Below are 20,558 nucleotides of genomic sequence, written 5' to 3'. Positions count from 1 at the left end.
CATGCACATAACCAAGTAGATTCTAAGTTTATATTACATCTAGTATATCCAGTGGCACATGGCTTCATTCAACTTAAGTTATGCATGTCCATGAATTCATGAAATTCATGTACTCATAACACTGTAAAAGCTTTCACTTATAAGAATTTTCTTAATCTCATTTTTTAAAATGTGCAGCTTTGGTGTTTTTTAATTCTTAATGGAAGGGGACTAGAAAGAATTTTGGGATGATATATTGCACTTTCATGCTACTAGGCTTTCTTATGTACTTCTTTATAAAAGTCATTTCTGTGTCTAGTTTCATGATCATGATAATCATTTTTCAAAGAAAAGAACTAGGGATGCGATTTCAAAAAGCGCATTCTTTCATAGCTATATGTAGGTGGAAAAGTCATGAATTTCAGTTCTTTGAATATTTCCCTACATGACTCGCTAGGTGCCATCCCTTTTATAATTTTAATTGTATGTTTTTGCATACTAAAGGTGTGTTTTACTAGACTTGAAATACTCCTAAATAAGACACCATATCGCAGTGAATATACAAGAATACACAATATGCACTCATCAATGTTTCTTCATTTCTTTTTAGCATTCTAAATATGTAACATCGTGTACTTAATTTTTTATTGAGCCATTCTACGTTTTTATCCCATTCAAACTGCTCATCAGACCGAATTCCTAAAAATTTAGTATTCGAAACATATATTATTTCTTGTTCACACAACTTCACTATTATGTTAGTGTTCACTTTATCTGCTGTATGCCTGAAATTCATCCATAACGTTTTCGTCTCATTAACAAACAGACTGTTATCTCTAAACAATTTCACTGCTTCTTCAGATGTTATTTCTTCTTTTTATATAAGTCAGTCACATTCTGAGATTTAACAAAGAGACTAGTATCACTGGCAAAAACTAGAGCATCAGCTTGTGTCAAATAATTTGGTAAGTCATTTATGAATATCAAGAACAAGAGGAGTCTCAACACCTTTTTTTTTTTAAAAAAAAGCAGTATTTCACACAGCATTGTTTAAGAAATTTTCGAGAAACAAGACAACTTAGAAAAAGGTCTGTAGTTTTTTACATCATAAGGATAACTGTTATTATATAATGGTGTCTTCTTGCTAGCTTAGGTTCTCTAGGAACACTATCAGTGCTGAAAGAAGCATTATTTATATCAACAAGTAGAGGAACAATACATTTGCTGCATTTAATTACTTTATCTGAAATGCCATCTATACCATAGAACAATTTATTGTCGAGTTTGCTAATTGCATTCTCTACTTTTGTATCTTTACAAGCTATAAAAAGAGTGTTGTGATTTACTAATATATTATGATCTGCCTTCATATGACTCTTGGTTTTTATAACATTTTGTGCTATATTTGTATAGTGACTAATAAAGATAGTGACAATATGTAAAGGATCATTTGTAGTTTTGCCATCAGTTTTAATAACAATGTCGACTTTTTTCTTCTACTTCTGCCAAAGTTTGTATATGTCACATTCCAAAGTTATTTCCTTTTTTGTTACCCTTGTTTCTGTTGATCTATGAATCATTGATTAATTTTTTGATCATTTAATGACTTGCTTGTATAATTCTCCAAAACTGTTTACATACTATTTCACAGCTGGATTTTGTCTAGTTGATTTAATTAACTTGCTAAGTTGCTCTTAAGATTTTTCTCATTCTCAGTGTTATCCAATTGTTAGTTCTGCTTCTTACTGTAATTTTAGTAACAGGGAATGCCGATTCATAGTTTGTCTGTAACAAGCTAAAAGTGACTCAGGCATCATATATACATTGTCGTATTTATTCAAATGGGAGTCTGAATTTTTTAACACTGTATTAAATATTCCTAGCACCCTTGTTTATATGTCTTCTGTGGATATATTTCACACTTTTCCTGGAAATTATGCTGCATTCACTATTTACACTAAATCTTATTGCTTCATGATCTGAGAATCCACTGTCAATGACTTATGCATTATGATTAAAAGTTTGCAAGTCAAAAAATTGTAGTTTTAGAGGTCTTTCCTGGTCTAGTGTATTCATGGACAGTTAATGGTAAATTATGTGAATATACCAAATTGTTGAGTTTAGATACTTTTTCATAGATTATTTGATCTACAACTACAAAATATTTTCTTTAAAATTCCATAATTTACTCACGAGTGTTTGTATACTGTCTGAAAACGCCATAAGTTGTCTGATGGTGAAGAGTATATGCACACAATGATTATTTTGGGTTCTTTAAGTGTGCAAACACTTTTTCAATATTATTTATGTTATTGAACTTAATTCTTTGCATTCAGTTCATGCTTAACATGTATGCATGTTCCTCCAGCTATAAAAGGCCCTCTACAGAAACTACTAATAGTTTCAAATATTGTTACTCTAGCAGTATAAGCTTGGTTTTCCTTTAACCAATGTTTGCTCACACATAAATCTGAAATAGCCTTTAGCTGTTCAAGCAAAAGTACTTCTAATTCAGCTTTCTTAATTGTTACACCCTCAACAGGTTTATATGCACCTACACATCCCACAAGCACGTGGAAAAGTTTGCATTTGTCTCTCCATTTCAACAAATCATTAACAACATACCACACACTTCAACTGATTTTAAACTTACAAATTTTTTTTAGTAGGAGAGAAGTCGTTAATTGGGAAAAACTATTGCCCAAGATACCCAGGGAATAGGCGTCTTTGATTAATCTGCAGGAAAAGGCTGGTTGGACGTAAAAGTCGTATGAAAAAAAGATTAGCATGCACTGTACAATAACAAGTAGGAGAAAAAGCACTACTATGAATGCACCGTAAAACTATGAAATATGGGAAGCTCAGCTGTTAATTAATTAATTTATTTATTTCTCAATCCGTCAGTAGACGATTTTGATTGTATAGATGTGGTCACATTGTATACAGTTTCCATATATATGTTACAGTCAAAAACCATTTTTAGTTATAACACGTTCTTACTAGTTAAAACTAGTTTATACTGAGCCACTTTGTCTAAACATGTTTTGCCTTGTTGAAACTAGTTTTAACTGCCTCTCGCTTTTGACCATCAGTAAATTCTAGTTATAACTAAGGCTATCAGTATAAACCAGTAAAAACGCATTCTAACTAAACTAGACAGAACTAGTTTTCATTAAATTTATTTTGAGGCAAATATTAACTAAGAGCAACAAAATGTTGATTGAAATAAAAAACAGCATTTTTGTATTGTGCAGTGCAATATTTATCGAGAATATTGATCCTACACCTAAGTCACTAATATTAACTATAGCAATACGAAAATAACCATACACTGAAGAAACATTTTAAGGAAGATTACAGAGCCATATTAACAGTATTAGTTATGAAAGTGGGTACAAAATAATCATACAGTAAAAGTGTATTAATTACTCGCACATTTGACAAAAGTTGCTACAGTCTTAATAAAAGAGAAATGTAGCAAAAAAATTTAACAACTTCATTTTGATTTTTTTTTATTGCAAGGCCAACTGTCGTGACATTTTGAGTTACAAAGGTTTCCTTTTTTCCTACAAAAGCACCTTGTTGAAATGCATGCCTTCTTACACACACAGAAAACAAATCCTTGTCCTGATCCTAAGGCTGCCAGCTTGGCAGCAGTTCTTTATGATACCTTTATCTCTGGCATGTCTTCCAGCAGCAAGAATTTCTCTTTGGACACGTCGAATTCGGCTCTGGAAGAGAACATTTAACTATCTTGTTTGAAAAGCGATTATATGCTTAATACATATTATAAAATATACACTCCTGGAAATGGAAAAAAGAACACATTGACACCGGTGTGTCAGACCCACCATACTTGCTCCGGACACTGCGAGAGGGCTGTACAAGCAATGGCCGTCGAATGGCGCCAGCTGCGCAGCATTTGTGCACCGCCGCCGTCAGTGTCAGCCAGTTTGCCGTGGTATACGGAGCTCCATCGCAGTCTTCAACACTGGTAGCATGCCGCGACAGCGTGGACGTGAACCGTATGTGCAGTTGACGGACTTTGAGCGAGGGCGTATAGTGGGCATGCGGGAGGCCGGGTGGACGTATTACCGAATTGTTGAACACGTGGGGCGTGAGGTCTCCACAGTACATCGATGTTGTCGCCAGTGGTCGGCGGAAGGTGCACGTGTCCGTCGACCTGGAACCGGACCGCAGCGACGCACGGATGCACTCCAAGACCGTAGGATCCTACGCAGTGCCGTAGGGGACCGCACCCCCACTTCCCAGCAAATTAGGGACACTGTTGCTCCTGGGGTATCGGCGAGGACCATTCGCAAACGTCTCCATGAAGCTGGGCTACGGTCCCGCACACCGTTAGGCCGTCTTCCGCTCACGCCCCAACATCGTGCAGCCCGCCTCCAGTGGTGTCGCGACAGGCGTGAATGGAGGAACGAATGGAGACGTGTCGTCTTCAGCGATGAGAGTTGCTTCTGCCTTGGTGCCAATGATGGTCGTATGCGTGTTTGGCGCCATGCAGGTGAGCGCCACAATCAGGACTGCATACGACCGAGGCACACAGGGCCAACACCCGGCATCATAGTGTGGGGAGCGATCTCCTACACTAGCCATACACCTCTGGTGATCGTCGAGGGGACACTGAATAGTGCACGGTACATCCAAACCGTCATAGAACCCATCGATCTACCATTCCTAGACCGGCAAGGGAACTTGCTGTTCCAACAGGACAATGCACGTCCGCATGTATCCCGTGCCACCCAACGTTCTCTAGAAGGTGTAAGTCAACTACCCTGGCCAGCAAGATCTCCGGATCTGTCCCCCATTGAGCATGTTTGGGACTGGATGAAGCGTCGTCTCACGCGGTCTGCACATCCAGCACGAACGCTGGTCCAACTGAGGCGCCAGGTGGAAATGGCGTGGCAAGCCGTTCCACAGGACTACATCCAGCATCTCTACGATCGTCTCCATGGGAGAATAGCAGCCTGCATTGGTGCGAAAGGTGAATATACACTGTACTAGTGCCGACATTGTTCATGCTCTGTTGCCTGTGTCTATGTGCCTGTGGTTCTGTCAGTGTGATCATGTGATGTATCTGACCCCAGGAATGTGTCAATAAAGTTTCCCCTTCCTGGGACAATGAATTCACGGTGTTCTTATTTCAATTTCCAGGAGTGTATTACAATGTGAGTACTAAAACTTAAAATATTAATTATTTACTTGAATAGTTAGCCACATTTTCAGTGCATTAAATCAATGAAGTAACGAATATGTCTGACATTTCTCCTTAATTATTGAAATCAATTCAGAAATACATATATGCAATACAATTTGTCAAGTATTCCATATTTCGTTCCAATCTAGTGCAAGCTCTCTTCATCTTTGTGAAGAAAAACTTCAGTAACATTTGGGAGATCTGCTTTTCCTCTGTCGATAACAGGAATCGGTATAATTATATTGTCTGTGATTTCTAGAGTGGTGTGAATTGAATCTGAAGCCACCTTCATTCTTTTGGCCTGTTTCATCAGGTTTTCATAAGCGTTTTCTCTAGCTGTTCGTATTTGAGATTGTCGTTTCGCAATGGCTTCAGCTTCTGGATCTTCATGACAAGCTGGGGTTATTTGAGGCTCTGCACTTGTACTAGCTACGGTTTATGGACGTCTTGATTGGCTGCTGCTGTTGTTGGAGACTGTATAGTTCTACTGGGAAAGCTTCTGCATCTTCTTGTCTGGTTGCAGCTGTAATCTGTCCATTGCTACTAGAAATAACCAACATCTCCTCTGAGTCGTGTGATAATTCCAGTTCATAAGGTGTCTCATTTACTGTATCTATCACATTAATTTTATTTAAAGCCTTTTTAAGATCATCTTCATCTTGTATCTCCTTAATAACATCTATAGGCAAACTCGAAGTCATAAGCCCTACTCGTGGTTCTGTGCCTCTGTAAGGTCTTTGTTTGATACCAGAATAATATGCCCAATTTTTCATAAACATAAAGAGAAGACCGTTTGACCAGTTGGTAGTAATGTTGTCTTGCATCCATGAGGCCAATATTTTTTCAACGTATTGGTTGGCGTTTTAACAGAACCTTGGCTTTCGCTGTGCCTCGGTTTTCCATGAACCAGTTTACACTCAGTTCAAAATACAGCCAGCTCGTTTATGACGAATTCTCTGCCATTGTCAGAGTGCAAAATAAAAGGAGCACCAAATGTCAAAAATATATCTGCTAAATGATGTGGCACTTCCTCTGCCCCCTTGCTTTGCAGTGTGCATAACAAAACAAATTTTGTCAAGCGGTCCTTATACACCATTATATACTTAAACCCACAATCTTCTTGAGTTTGCATGTCGATCAGATCAACTTGGCAACGACTGTCCATTTCTGAATGAAGTATATGTTTCGAAACATACCCCCTTTTCTTAATGCTCCTTTTGTGCTGACAAGTTTCACACATAAATAAATATTTATCATCTTCACTGTTATGTATGCATAATTTCTTGAAGGTTCAACCTTTAATCTGTCTCGACCTTTATGACCAGCTGCCTGATGAGCTGCTTCAATAATTCGAATATTCCTTCGACACATAAGTAGTACATTACAGGCACTTTTCTTGTCACTAACTTCCTGGTCCCACAAATATCAATAACCTTGAATCGATTTAATCTTCTTTACTGTTTCTGTGTCTTTTTCTCACCTGTTTGTGTTTCTTCAATTTCGTCCACTAATTTATCATGTGATTCTTTTGTCACAACATTATAGCGGTTTTCTCTTTTGTCATGTTCTTCAATCTGTAACATCCTTCTTACAAATTCTTCTTTCCATCGCCTTTCTTGATTTAGATCTGCTTTGATAAATACATACAAGCTGATCTGCATGTGCTTAACCACTCGACCGTGTTGTTTGTTGTGGCGAAAAGCGCACAGTGGCGGGCCATTATCGGCAGCTGCAGCACTGCTGAGGCGTGGAGTTTCGGTGCCAAGAACTGTTCCTGCATGTGTAATTCTTTCCTCGCCTCTATCGCTTATTGTAGTGGCTCGTATTTGACACACTTACGTGCGATTGTTGTGGGGGCAAGTGATTATCTAACAACTGAATAGCTAACAATTCGAAGGTTTTCACAGTAGTAACCCTGCTGCAGAATTAAGAATTATTTATTATTAATTTTTATTCAGTGAGGAACGGTTTTAGTGGTAGATCTAAAGGAAACACAGTTTCTTGAAGAATATTTATTAGAAATGACTTTGTATGGTATAGCTCAAAGCATGGTATTGCACACAAACCAACATCGCAGTCTTCACAATACACATGTGTTTCTCTTCTTATGTTTTTCCCATTGTCATCCAGTTTGCAGCAACATTCGCCATTTTCGTGTCAGCCCCTTCTTGTTTTCACTATCTGGAATGTGTTTGGCTGTATGATCAATATTCCAATAAATATTGCATTGCACAATACAAAACTGCTGTTTATTATTTCAATCAACACATATTTGCTCTCAATTTCAATATTTACACCTAAATAAATTTAGTGGAAACTACTTCTGTCTAGTTTAGTTAGAACGCGTTCTTACTAGTTGAAACTAGTTGATACTGATAGCCTTAGTTACAACTAGAATTTACTGCTGGTCAAAATGGAAAGTAAATTAAAACTAGTTTTAACTAGACAAAACGCATTCTAACTAAAAACAGGTTTTGACTGTAACTTATACACATATACAACATACACCCACATTATATATATATAAGCATGGGTATATATATATATATATATATATATATATATATATATATATATGCGTGTGTGTGTGTGTGTGTGTGTGTGTGTGTGTGTGTGTGTGTGAGTGTGTGTGAGTGTGTGTGAGTGTGTGTGTGTGTGTGTGAGTGTGTGTGAGTGTGAGTGTGAGTGTGAGTGTGAGTGTGAGTGTGAGTGTGAGTGTGAGTGTGAGTGTGTGTGTGTGTGTGTGTGTGTGTGTGTGTGTGTGTGTGTGTGTGTGTGTGTGTGTGTGTGTGTGTGTGTGTGTGTGTGTGTGTGTGTACTGATACAAGTACACCATATGACATACATAAGACGCAATATGTAAATTATTACTCTATTTTAAATACCCATCACAAAAAAGTCTTTAACATTAACACTTTCATGACAAAACAGTGATCACAATCTCATCTTCACATTTTCACAATATTATGCTTACAGCATCACACTTCAGTAGTCTACACCACACATTGAGTAATCTCCACCATCTTACAGTCTAACAACTTCAATTTATAGCAACATGCCTTTCAAGGCCTCTGTGATGAGCAAAAATGGCTCTGAGCACTATGGGACGTAACATCTATGGTCATCAGTCCCCTAGAACTTAGAACTACTTAAACCTAACTAACCTAAGGACATCACACAACACCCAGCCATCATGTGGCAGAGAAAATCCCTGACCCCGCCGGGAATCGAACCTGGGAACCCGGGCGTGGGAAGCAAGAACGCTACCGCACGACCATGTGATGAGCAAAAAAGGGCTAGCAGCAGCAGGGTCATTCTTATATAATAAGACATTACATATATTGTACATTTGTTCTTACTGGTTTAAGGAAACATTTATGAAGGCCTGTGTGCTTGAACAAGATCCTCTCTCCTGTACAGCTTCTAAATATGCATTTAAACTACATAGGGTTAAGGTGCCTAAATGACCATTTAATTTATTTATGAAAACAGATGTCTGTTCAGTGCTTTTTATTCTGAATGGTATTTATTGTGTAAAATGCGCCCATCAGTTAAGGGACGTTTTTTAGGTAACTTGAGTCGCTTCCTGTGTAGATGATAATCATCCCTTCTTCTCATATTGTAATTGTCGATATCTCTGTTCACCTGGATACTACTACTTGCATTCACATGCATACTTTCAAATATATATATTGAAGGGAATGTCATGATATTGCGCTCTTTGGATTTATTCCTGCAGGATTGCCTTGGGGTCAGATTTGCACCGCATCTAACAGCCTTCTTTCGAAGCTTCACTAACTTATGGATATGCATATGTGCAGCATTTCCCCAGACTAAAGTGCAGTATAATAAGTGGGTGTAGACTAAGTCATACAACATTGTTAATATTATGCCTGTGTTTACTGTCCAAGACATCTTCCTGATTAAGAATATGTTGGTGCTTACTTTTGAGCATACTTTGCTGATATTGTCCTCCCATGTCAAATGCTTGGCAATGATGACTCCCAAGAATTCGTAATTCTTTACTTCTTTGAGAACTGCATTACCCAGTTCAAGGGAAATATTATCAGCCTCTGCAGGTTTATTCACTTGTATAAATATTAACTTATTCACATTTACAAACGTATTATTTGCGCTGGAATGTTTGTAAGCCTCACTCAGATTTGCAGAAGCATTTGAGTTTAGTTGTTTTCTATGAGTGAAGTGTCATCTGCAAACACTACTACATTGTCACCTTCTGTTGATATTATATCATTTACGTACAGAATGAAAAGAAGGGGGCCCAAATCTGATCTCTGAGGTACATCACAAATAACTGCCACAAAATTAGGGTGTGTGTTCATAGTAGCGCCACTCGTTTTGTGTTTGGCTTCTACACACTGCTCTCTGTTTTCCACAAATGATTGCTTACCCCTGATACCATAATAGTTGAGTTTGCGAATTAGTTTGCAGTGTCACACACAATCATGCCTTTGAGAAGTCAGGGAAAATGCCACAGGCTTTTCTTTGTTGAGCTAATGCTCCAATAACTTAGCCTACAAAGCTAGTTGTGGCTGTAGTATTAGACCTACATCTTTTAAAACCATGCTGTGCCTAGTTTACAATGTTATTCTTCTCTATAGAATTTAATATTCTGCTTTTCAAGACTGTTTTCATACTTTTAGAAAAGACAGGTGTGATAATAAATGGCCTTTAGTTTGCAGGATTTTACTTATCACCACCCTATAAATGGGCACTACCTTTCTCGTTTTCAGAAATTTAGGAAATATTACATTTTCGACAGTTGAGTTTATTACATCAGTCAGAGGTCTCACTAATCACTGAGAACAGTACTTTCCTACTCCAGTAGGTAACCCAGCAAGACCGTCTCTGATTTTGGTCTTCAGAGTGTTCATTATTTTTGCCAACTCTGTTTCACTTGTTGTCATCAGAATACTACAGTCTGCAATATTGAATATGTTATACATATTACTTGGCTTTTGGGAGCTATCGTTATTCTTTATAAGTTTTTCTACTACTTCAACATAATGTAGGTTAAAAATATTGCTGACATCATTTGAATCCCTACTTTCCAAACCATGTTTCTCAAAAATTAAATTACTATCTTAGCAAACAAGGTCTTTCCTGTAACCATTTAGGAATGTCCATACAGTCTTGGACATGTTTTTAGAAGTTGAAATTTGGTTCTGGTAAAATTTTGATTTAGTTTCTCTTATAATTCTACTGCAGGCTCTCTTCTTGTCCTTATATGTGTCAGTGTTAGCCTTAGTGTTGATTATCTGGTAATTTTCATATGCCATTTTCAGATCCTCACTTGATTTTATAATATCTGAGGTGATTCATGTCTTAATAACTCCCATATTAAGACATCTTGATACAATGGGACAAGCAACATATATGTAATAGCTTAGTTTTGAGCAAAAAATACTCACTTCTCTCCTCAACATTATTTATTGAGTCTGTTTCCTTCTGGGCTTCATCCTTTCATAATGTTTGTAGGCTACTGAAATTTTTTGATTTTAGCCATCTAGATTGTAGCAGAATTTTTTCACAGTTAACTTGTATTCCTGACATTTCTAGGTCTCGTCCATAGCAGACTGAGATAGCAGTGTTTGTTACTTGATCTGTTTGTCTGCTCTGACAAATATTAGTAATTATATGATCTGTCAGTGTTTGAGAGGTCTGGCAGCATCTTGTTGGGCTTTGTACATGTAACTGGCAGGTTTTGTACACTGGACCATTTGTAGTTACTAAAAGGACATATCCAGGTGCATATAGATTAGCCTACCCTAATACTGGAAACGAACAAAGGACTTTATCCACACAAGGCTCTAAGAGGATTTGTATACTAAAAGGATTGAACAAAAGTCAAACCTTACTTGAAGTATTGTAAATGAACAAATGAAGTATTTCATTGTAATATGTATATAACAATTGATCACTTAGTTTTAAGAGAAAATTTTCATTATATTTATTTAAATGTTTTTAAATGGAAGCAAGGTAAATTATAGTAATTTAAGATTTTGTTTAACGTCAAAAGGCTATAATAAGGCTAAAACTCAAACATGATTGCAGTGGTGCTGGATTATTCTAAAATATCTACATTTCAGAAATACAATGTTGTAATGCACATGAGACATGTGAAGTAGCCTTATGAGAGGGAGACAATGTGCAGGCATAGTAGGAGCTAACACATAGGTCAGCAACCTCAGCACATGAGCAGAAATAGTTCAGTCCAACATGCCACATAAAACACTGGATGCAATGCAAACTTGGCACCTAGCTGCCAAATAAGCTACATTCTGTAGGTTTTAATGTATGTTAATTTTATTAAAATGAAGGAGACTACACTATGAGGATAAAACTGATACAGTAAGGATGTTTAAAATAAGAGTAGATTTACAGAGGGAGAAAGACTTGCTAACTACTGAAATGTATTTAGAAACTACTCTACTATTTACAGTATATACAAATTTACACAATAGTTATATACACAATGGATAAAACAATGCAAGGAAAGTATCTATATACAATGAAAGAAAGAGTAATTTAAAATATGATCATGTTCTGGACAAAGTACGAAAGATAATGAGATTGTGCTCGTCTATAATAATACTTATTAATTGCAGGTGTAACCATAGTATAAATATGGAAGGAATTAAAAACAAACGTCAAAATGATGACCATGCTCTGAACATTTGTGATCTTATAAAAGAAGGAGTGGTTTTGAGAATTAGAAAGGAGTTCATGTACTGTATTTATATATCCATGTACTTAAAGTAAAAAGATATGAGGCTGAGGACAAAAATCATTCGTTAGTTAGACATTGACCGACTACATTCATACTTTATAAGTTGTTATTAAGTTTCTCTTCCAGGTAACGATGCATGGACATTCCCTGGCAAAGGCAGGGAGGAGAATTTAGTATCTCGTACCAAAGAAAATGGTCCACATTGCAATGTTAGTAATTACATTCATATAAATATGTGTATGAATGTGGCGGTGTGGATACGTAGTCATTACAGTACGTAGAATGTTGTTAAATGAAGTTTAGTTCTATTACTACAAAGGCAAAAAGGGGCCAGACCGCAATTAAAAAGTGCAAGCTACTCATATAAGCATCAAATATGAGTATACATGGTGCATTTACACAGGGTCACAACTTATTCGAACGTTCTTCTCAATATTTTTTCGGCACAACCTTCATAGTGACGTATTTAAGTATATTATATCCACAAGTGTGGTATCCTGAAGATTAGGTAGATTAAATTACACTCACTACAGGTACTTTCAAACAAGTAATATTAATAGTTTATATGACACCCCACTGTCAGAATTCTACAGTTAGTTCAGCAAACACTAAGTGAATAGTTTCACAAAGGTACAAAAAGTATGAACAAAGAGTTTACTCAGTTATTCTATGCTGTGTAGACGGCAGATGCCGGCAGCAGACAAAAAATGCTTCTTTAAATTCTCTGTCACCTTTCCTTGTAGATCAGTAGATGCTTCTGTAGCAGATTTGACAGAAGTGATTCAAAGCAAAGTTGTGTTGGGTTGTGTTGGTTAATGTGTAATGAAGATTTCTTCTCTTTCATTTGCAGTTTAGATTTACAGGTGCATGAGTCAAATGAAATGCGAGGAGAGTGGTTCATGTAAATCATCAAACAGTGTATATGTACACTGTGCTTTCAACCTTGAAAGCGAAAAAACGATTTTAGTTGGCACTCTGTGTCAGGTAATACTATTGCATCAAGATTAAAAGAGTTATCTGCTCATGATACATCAGTAAGAGACAAGCAGCCTTCGAATGGTTAGAGAAAATTTCAAGTATTGTGTATTTCAAATTTTATAAGATGTTGTTATGTGCGTTCTAAGGGTGAAAGTAAAATCTTAGGGGACATACAGTGGTACTGCGATATTGTGTTCTGCATAAGATATAAATGTTGTAATGAATCTAGATGTGAATATGTAGAAATTATACCATACATGTACTCGACACATCAGCAACATTTAGATGTACGCTTATGTATGCTTAGGTTAAATAAAATGATGTTGAACGGTAATCCTTATGTTGTATGTGTTATGTAGAACTATATGTGTATCGAAACTTCATAGCAGATTAAAACTGTGTGCCAGATTGAGACTCGAGCTCCGGACATTTGCCTTTCACAGGCAAGTGCTCTACTGTCTGAGCTAACCAAGCAAGAATCATGACCTATCCTCACAGGTTCAGTTCATCCACTACCTCGTCTCCTACCTTCCAAACTTCACAGAAGCTCTCCTGCAGATCTTGCAGAACTAGTATTCCTGTAAGAAATGAGGAGTGCTAGTTCTGCATGGTGTGCAAAAAAGTTCTGTGAACTTTCGAAGGAGGGAGACGAGGTACTGGCGGAACTGAACCTGTGAGGACGGGTTGTGAGGCGTACTTGAGTAGCTCAGATGGTAGAGCACATGCCTGCGATATCCAAAGGTCCCGAGTTCGAGTCTCGGTCAGCCACACAGTTTTAATCTACCAGGAAATTTCATTTGAGCGCACACTCCGCTGCAGAGTAAATATTGCATTTTATATACATGTATTGACAAAACAGATATCAAGATGAACTATTCAATTATCAAACACTTGACGTGTGCTATAAAAAGGTGTTATAGTGAGTGAAGGTGTGGGTGCCTGCAATGACCGAAATGTTTTCGGTTCGTTTGTAATGGCGATGGACGCGACACTTTGCTACAAGGGACCATATAAGATAAAAACGTTTATGGAGCTACTTGAAATTTAGTGAGATCTCGACATGATGCTGAATAAACAGGCTGGCCTCAGACATTGAAATATGTGACACACGATATGGTTCCAGTACCACAGCTCTATGTGTATTTTGATGACATGTACTCTGAAGTGCCAAAGAAACTGGTATGTGCATTTATATTCAAATGTAGAGATATGTAAACAGCCAGAATAAGGCGCTGCGGTCGGTAACGCCCATATAAGAGATAAACCGTCCAGTGCAGTTGTCAGACCGGATACTGTTGTTACAATGGCCGATTATCAAGATTTAAATTAGTTTGGACGTGGTATTGTAGTCAGCTCACAAGCGATGGGACACAGGATCTCTGAGGTAGCAATGAAGTGTGGATTTTCCTGTACAATCATTTCAAGAGCGTACTGTGAATATCAGGAACCTGGTAAAACATGAAATCTCTGACATCACTGCGACCGCAAAGAGATCCTGCAAGAACAGGACCAACGACTACTGAAGAGAATCGTTCAACGTGACAGAATTGCAACCCTTCTGCAAATTGCTGCAGATAACAATATTGGGTCATCAACAAGTGTCAGTGTGGAACCATTAAATGAAACATCATCGATAAGGGCTTTTGGAGCAAAAGGCCCACTTGTGTACCCTTGATGAATGCACGACACAAGGCATTACACCTGGGCGCATCGACACTGACTTTGGACTCTTGATTACTGGAAACATGTTGCCTGGTTGGACAAGTCTCATTTCAAATTGCTCACAGGTATGGAGACAACCTCATGAATCAATGGACCCTGCATATCAGCAGGGGACTATTCAAGCTCGTGGAGGCTTGTAATGGCGTGGGGCATGTGCAGTTGGAGTGATTTGGAGCACTGATACGTCTAGATACGACTGGCACAGGTGAAATATACGTAAGCATCCCATCTTATAGCCTAAATCAATTCACGTCCATTGTTCGTTCCAACGGGCTTGGGAAATTCCAGCAGGACAACGCGACACTCCACATTTAGAATTTCTGCAGAGTGGCTCCATGAACACTCTTCTGAGTTTAAATCTTAAGCTGGCCACCAAAGTCCCCAGACATGAACATCATTGAGCATATCTGGGATGCCTTGCAATGTGCTGTTCAGAAGGGATCTCCAGCCCCTCGTACACTTACCGATTTATGGACAGCCTTGTTGGATTCACAGTGTCAGTTATTTCCAACACTACTTCAGACATCAGTCGAGTCCATGCCATGTCGTGTTGTGGCACTTCTGCATGCTTGCAGGGGCCCCTATATGATATTAAGCAGGTGTACCAGTTTCTTTGGCTCTTCAGTGTAATTCGACATTATGTAAAAATTGTAAAAACATACTGTACTGCCTAGCCATGTTCCATCAACGGACTTGTAAGGCACACATGAGACAAACATTGCTTAACATGTGTGACTATAGCACTGTGATAGGCATGTAACGGTTGCTCCACAATGATAGAGAGCCAGAGACTTAAACTTCGAACATGTGCTTTGTCGTGGCATGGACATGGAAAAGTAAACTTTCAGCATATTTAACTAAAATTGTAAAATAAGAGCGAGCTGGCACATCCAGGGTATACAATAAAATAAGTTCGACCATCAATAAAGATATTTTAAATCCTGGTCAGGCCAAAGATACAATGTAAGTTATGGTTTTTTTGTAATGTGTTATGATTTTATGTAGAAAGCTCACCGCAACTGTATTCTGTCATCCAGTAATCGTGGACCACGCCATTAAACAGTAGGGTGGGGGCGAGGGGGGGGAGGGAAGATGGGCAGTTATATTGGATCTTATGTTGGTTTATCTATATATGTTTTGTTTATTTTTATCCATTCATTTGCTTGAGTAGTTTATGGGAAGGATTAAAACGTGGTATGCCCATAACAATTACACCTATGGAGCAAGTAAGAAATGATGAAGAACATTAATTTTCTTATGTTTGTAAAAACTTGTATCGGAGTTTCATCAATCTTGTACTGTCTTTCTTTTCCTGTCTATGACAGAGTGAGGATGTGGATTTCTGCTTAGTTCACTAAAAATGAAAAATTCATTAATTACATTAGTACAAAGTGAAGTTCATTTACTAGTTCCTTATTTCAGCTAATCTAGCTGTGTTACCAGTATCTGTAATACTTTGAAGAAGCAAGAAATTTATGCAGAGCAAGCTGGGAACCATAACTTCGTCTTCAAATAAGAAAATGTGGTAAATAGCATCAAGGCTCGAAGAACTATCATCTAACAATCCAATATTATACGCTGCAGATTTTGCACGTATACGAAAAATCATCAGCCTGACTGTCTGGAGTGTGAGTCACTATGGGTCAATTAGCTGAGACGCACAGTTCCGAGCACACTCACTATTGGTGCGCCTCTTGTTCTGCTCCAGGAAATTTCCATCACAATTATTATTCCTAAAATTATTAATTAATCAGTAGAGACTCTTGTACTATTCTGTAGTAAACATTTAATCAACGTTGGTGCAGTCGGCTTCAGGTGTTAACAATGGAGATAGAACTGAATTAATTTTATTTAAGACATTTTGGTACATTTTGTAAATGACATCTACCTTTGTGCAGGTTCCAGAGTTTTGCAGTAATATGAAACCCAATTAACGTTTTCAAACTTGCAAACATGCAATATGAAAAATGTGGTGTGCAATCAAAATCACCTACTTCTCCTGAAGACCTTCGTATATGTCATTTATTAATTAATACTTGGATGTTCATTCTGTTGAGTCGATATTTCGTTAGAAATTGTGGAAGAATCAGAAGAAACAGGAAATAACTTAGGCGATTCCGTGAATTGTGTTTGACACGATGATTATTGCCCTAATTGAAGTCCAGAACAAGAACAAAATACCTCCCAAGACCAAAGAAAGTATGTACAGTAATAGCTTTGAGTTAGAAGGAAAAGGCTGTGAAATGTAAATTTTTTGGTTAAACGAAGGAGGAAGAAAACGCTGAAACCTAAGCAGTGCGCAAAGCCAGTTTGATTTATAAAATATCATTATGAATTGTATAAATGGAAGAAAGGTTTACATCAAGTACATCATATTTGCCAAAACAAAATTCACAGAAGTATGAAAAAAATACTACACAAAAGATTTGGAACTGGTCGTGAGAGAAAAGCATCACTACCAAGAGAGATCTACGAAAGTGGGTACTCTGAATACCAGATGGGATGAATATTACTGATATCCAGGCTTTAACAGATTTGGGAAATTATATGGAAAAAGGAAGTCGAAAAATTACGAAGTTTACCTGAAGTAAATGTCTGGAGGAGATGTCATTGCTAGGTAATACTACAGAGAAATTTATGGCTGACATAAAACGAAGCTTCTTGTTACATATAAAATGCTGTGTATAAAGTCAATGAGTCAGGTTTGGTGAAAACCGCAATTTACCATTTCAAGTGAAAAAAGACAGAGTCGCTTGAGCAGTCAATGAGTGCTATGACAGATTGATATACAACAATGCCAGCGATAACATCAGTGGATTAAAATTTCCACAGTTTTGTCTCTGTCTTCAGGTAAATGGAGGCAAATAGGTACCAAAAATTTTTTTCTTAAAAGATTACTGTTCACTTGCAAAAAGCCTTATAATCGATGTAGAAAAATCTGGAAAAATTGGTGACCATAATGGTCAGTGTTACATCTGTAGTGATCTTTTAGCATTTTCAGAAAAAAATGCATTTCTTCTATTGAACGCTTCAACTGGATACAACAACACTTTTGTCATTAGGAAGAAGACGAAATCTGTATAATTTAGATTCCACCCAGAAATAGTAATATGAATCAGTTCTTCAATAACGAAGTTTTTTCTGCAGTGTGAAGCATTTTTCAGAAAATTGGCGGACAGTACAATTTCCAACAACTGTTTGTCATTTCGTGTTTATCTGTGGTGCTGTATTGTTAAATTACAGTCATTTCTGAATTGTTGGTTTGCTACACCACATTTTACAGGATTAAGAATAGTTTTGAACTCTAAAGTCACAAATAAATTACCATGTCATGGTAATATTCACTCAAAAACTAAAGGAAAAAATTATCGTTACACCGCAATAAAGAGATATACTTACAGCTCTAACTGTTCTGTGGTAATACAAACCTGAGCCCAGCTCACAATCTCAGTTTTAATACTTTTTGATGCATTTTGTCACTTCAAACGATGGTGTATTATTTTGTTGCAAATAATTGGTTATTAGACGTTGCTGTTGCTAGAATGATATTCCTATCAACTGTTTAGGAACATTTTCTCATTTTGTAAAGTATCTATTTACTTAGTTGAAGACTAAACCCTTTATTCTGGCATGCTGCTAAATTTCTAAAATAAACAAACGATCCAGATCTGTGTTGTCGAACAAAACAGAGCAGAATGACAGTGGAGCCACCTATCGGCATTTGCCTAAGTTCTTCGGCATTGGTGGGAGGAAACAACATCACGCAACAAAGAGTAGAGCGCCTTTCAACTTTCATAGCTTTTACATATGATGTGATCGAGTGCAAGTTGGCAGCTTCCGCGTGTAAGTGAGTAGTCGCGTGGGGAGGGGGGGGGGGGGGTAGGTTGATGATGTTCCTAGGTTCATTTGAGCAGTTGCCAGTGGGCTCCTGCGCATGCACAGAGTTGAATTCGCGTATGAGCAGTGCTTCTCCCATTTCTGCCTACTTTAAGCATGGCTGTTTGCAGTATGAGCAGTAACAGCAAGCAGCCAGATGCTACCCGGAAAAATTTTACCGGCGCGCCCAAGCTGCCAGATTCTGGCATGCGCAGAGCAATCTGTTATAGTGGGGAGGGGTGGTGGGGGTCGTTCTCCACGTGACCTGTGTAGATGTTTCGTCATATTGCCGTCCTGTCTTCATTTACAGCTCCCACATCAAATGAAAGCAAAACAGATTTCTGTGGCCGGGAACCATCAATTTATATTCTCATAATCATGAAAGACCAAAATAAATTAGTAGTTTCAATTTTCTGATTTTATGTTACTTTCGTGTTCTTAGCAATCAACCATTAATGTCTTAATGAAGTTATTTGTGTCAGTTTTGTAGAGAAATTTGATTCTATTAGTTTTATGCGCTGAGGCAGTTTATTTGAAACGAAGTGTTTCATTCTGCACTATTGGCTACTTTCAACTTCGTTCAATTTCAAGCGCAAATTTTCATTTCCTGGGACGAATGACATTGTACCATAATAAGGAACCAAAAATGAGAATACAGTACTGGGCTGTCAAGAAAATTGGTATCACAAAAACCACATTGAAAAGCTGAATATCAGGGACTTCAGAGCGCATCTGGACATAGAACTGTGCAATTAGAGTGCAAAGAAGCATTTTAATATGCTTTATGAAATTCTGATGGTGTTAGAGTAGTCTGATGTCCTGTTACTTTTATGACACTGTAAGATCTCTTAAAACTATATACGTATGAAGATGTGTGAACAAAGGCTTGAAGCTGATTAAGTAGGTAAATTTGGTCAGTAGTTTTGAACTAAATATTGTTTCAAATATATTTACAGTTGTAGCAGAATTTTATATATTTGCCTTCTGTAAAACAGTGTTTTTCGATCACAAGACACTTGTTTAGTACTTCCTCTAGGCCTGAAGTGATTTCTTAATTTGTTTTTACATCTTAAATTCATAGAATGTCATTCTATGCTAAATTGTAGAGTGGCACATACTGTGTTTTATCGCTTTAACTCCCCACATGGCTTTTTTTGAAGTAGAATATAAACTGTCAATTGCACGGTTTCTTGCCTCACAGACAACCTTGTTAATTTTTTTTACGCATTTTGAAACAGTCATAAAATTTATTGTCCTTTATTCTGGTGTAAGCTACACAAGAAACTTTCTTTTTCTGCAAGAAATTTGTATTCCATCTTACTGGCTTTTTGCAGTGCTGTGTAGATGTAAACCTGATTGGAAACGCTACATAGCAGTATTGCAGAGTACAAAAAAAATCTGTTGAAGTAGCCACTTAGGACAGGTTGTACAACGCCTGGTTAACTCCAAGGTCAGCTAACCACAGTATAAATTGGACAGCGCCGTATACGATGCCATTTTATTCTCTGGTTAGATAACACTGGAATAGCGATCTCGTTCAGTTAAGTTGGTAACAGCAGGAGAGTACTCTCGGTATTTTAACGCGATTTTTAAGTTTATTTTCGTCTCGCCGTCTGCAAAAAGAGCTCAATTAAAATGAGTGAAAATCGATCGAGAGCCCAAGACTATTCTCTGGAAGATGTATTAAAGCTTGTCGATATCGTGAACGATTTCACTAGCGTAATGCCCTTTTACAGTTACTCAGATACTATCTTGAAATAAAGCATTAATTTGACATTAGGCATCACTATTGACTATATAGGCAAAATCAAAGCCCGTTTAATGCAGTTATTAAAAATTAACGTCTGGAAGTCATATGAAGAATATACAGATAAACTGAAGAAGAGGTCAAGGTGTTTTCAGATGTGCTGGTGTGGATAATACTAATGTTGAGAAACAACACCTATGTTCCATAGTTACCTGATAATCTTACTGTGTTAAACTTGGCTTGAGTAAGCACAAATAGTTCACAGCCCTCAGTGAAGGATGGTGGGATAC

Source organism: Schistocerca gregaria, chromosome 3 (assembly GCF_023897955.1).
Source record: "Schistocerca gregaria isolate iqSchGreg1 chromosome 3, iqSchGreg1.2, whole genome shotgun sequence".
Classification (NCBI taxonomy): Eukaryota; Metazoa; Arthropoda; class Insecta; order Orthoptera; family Acrididae; genus Schistocerca; species Schistocerca gregaria.
Note: the sequence above shows the minus strand (reverse complement) of the source record.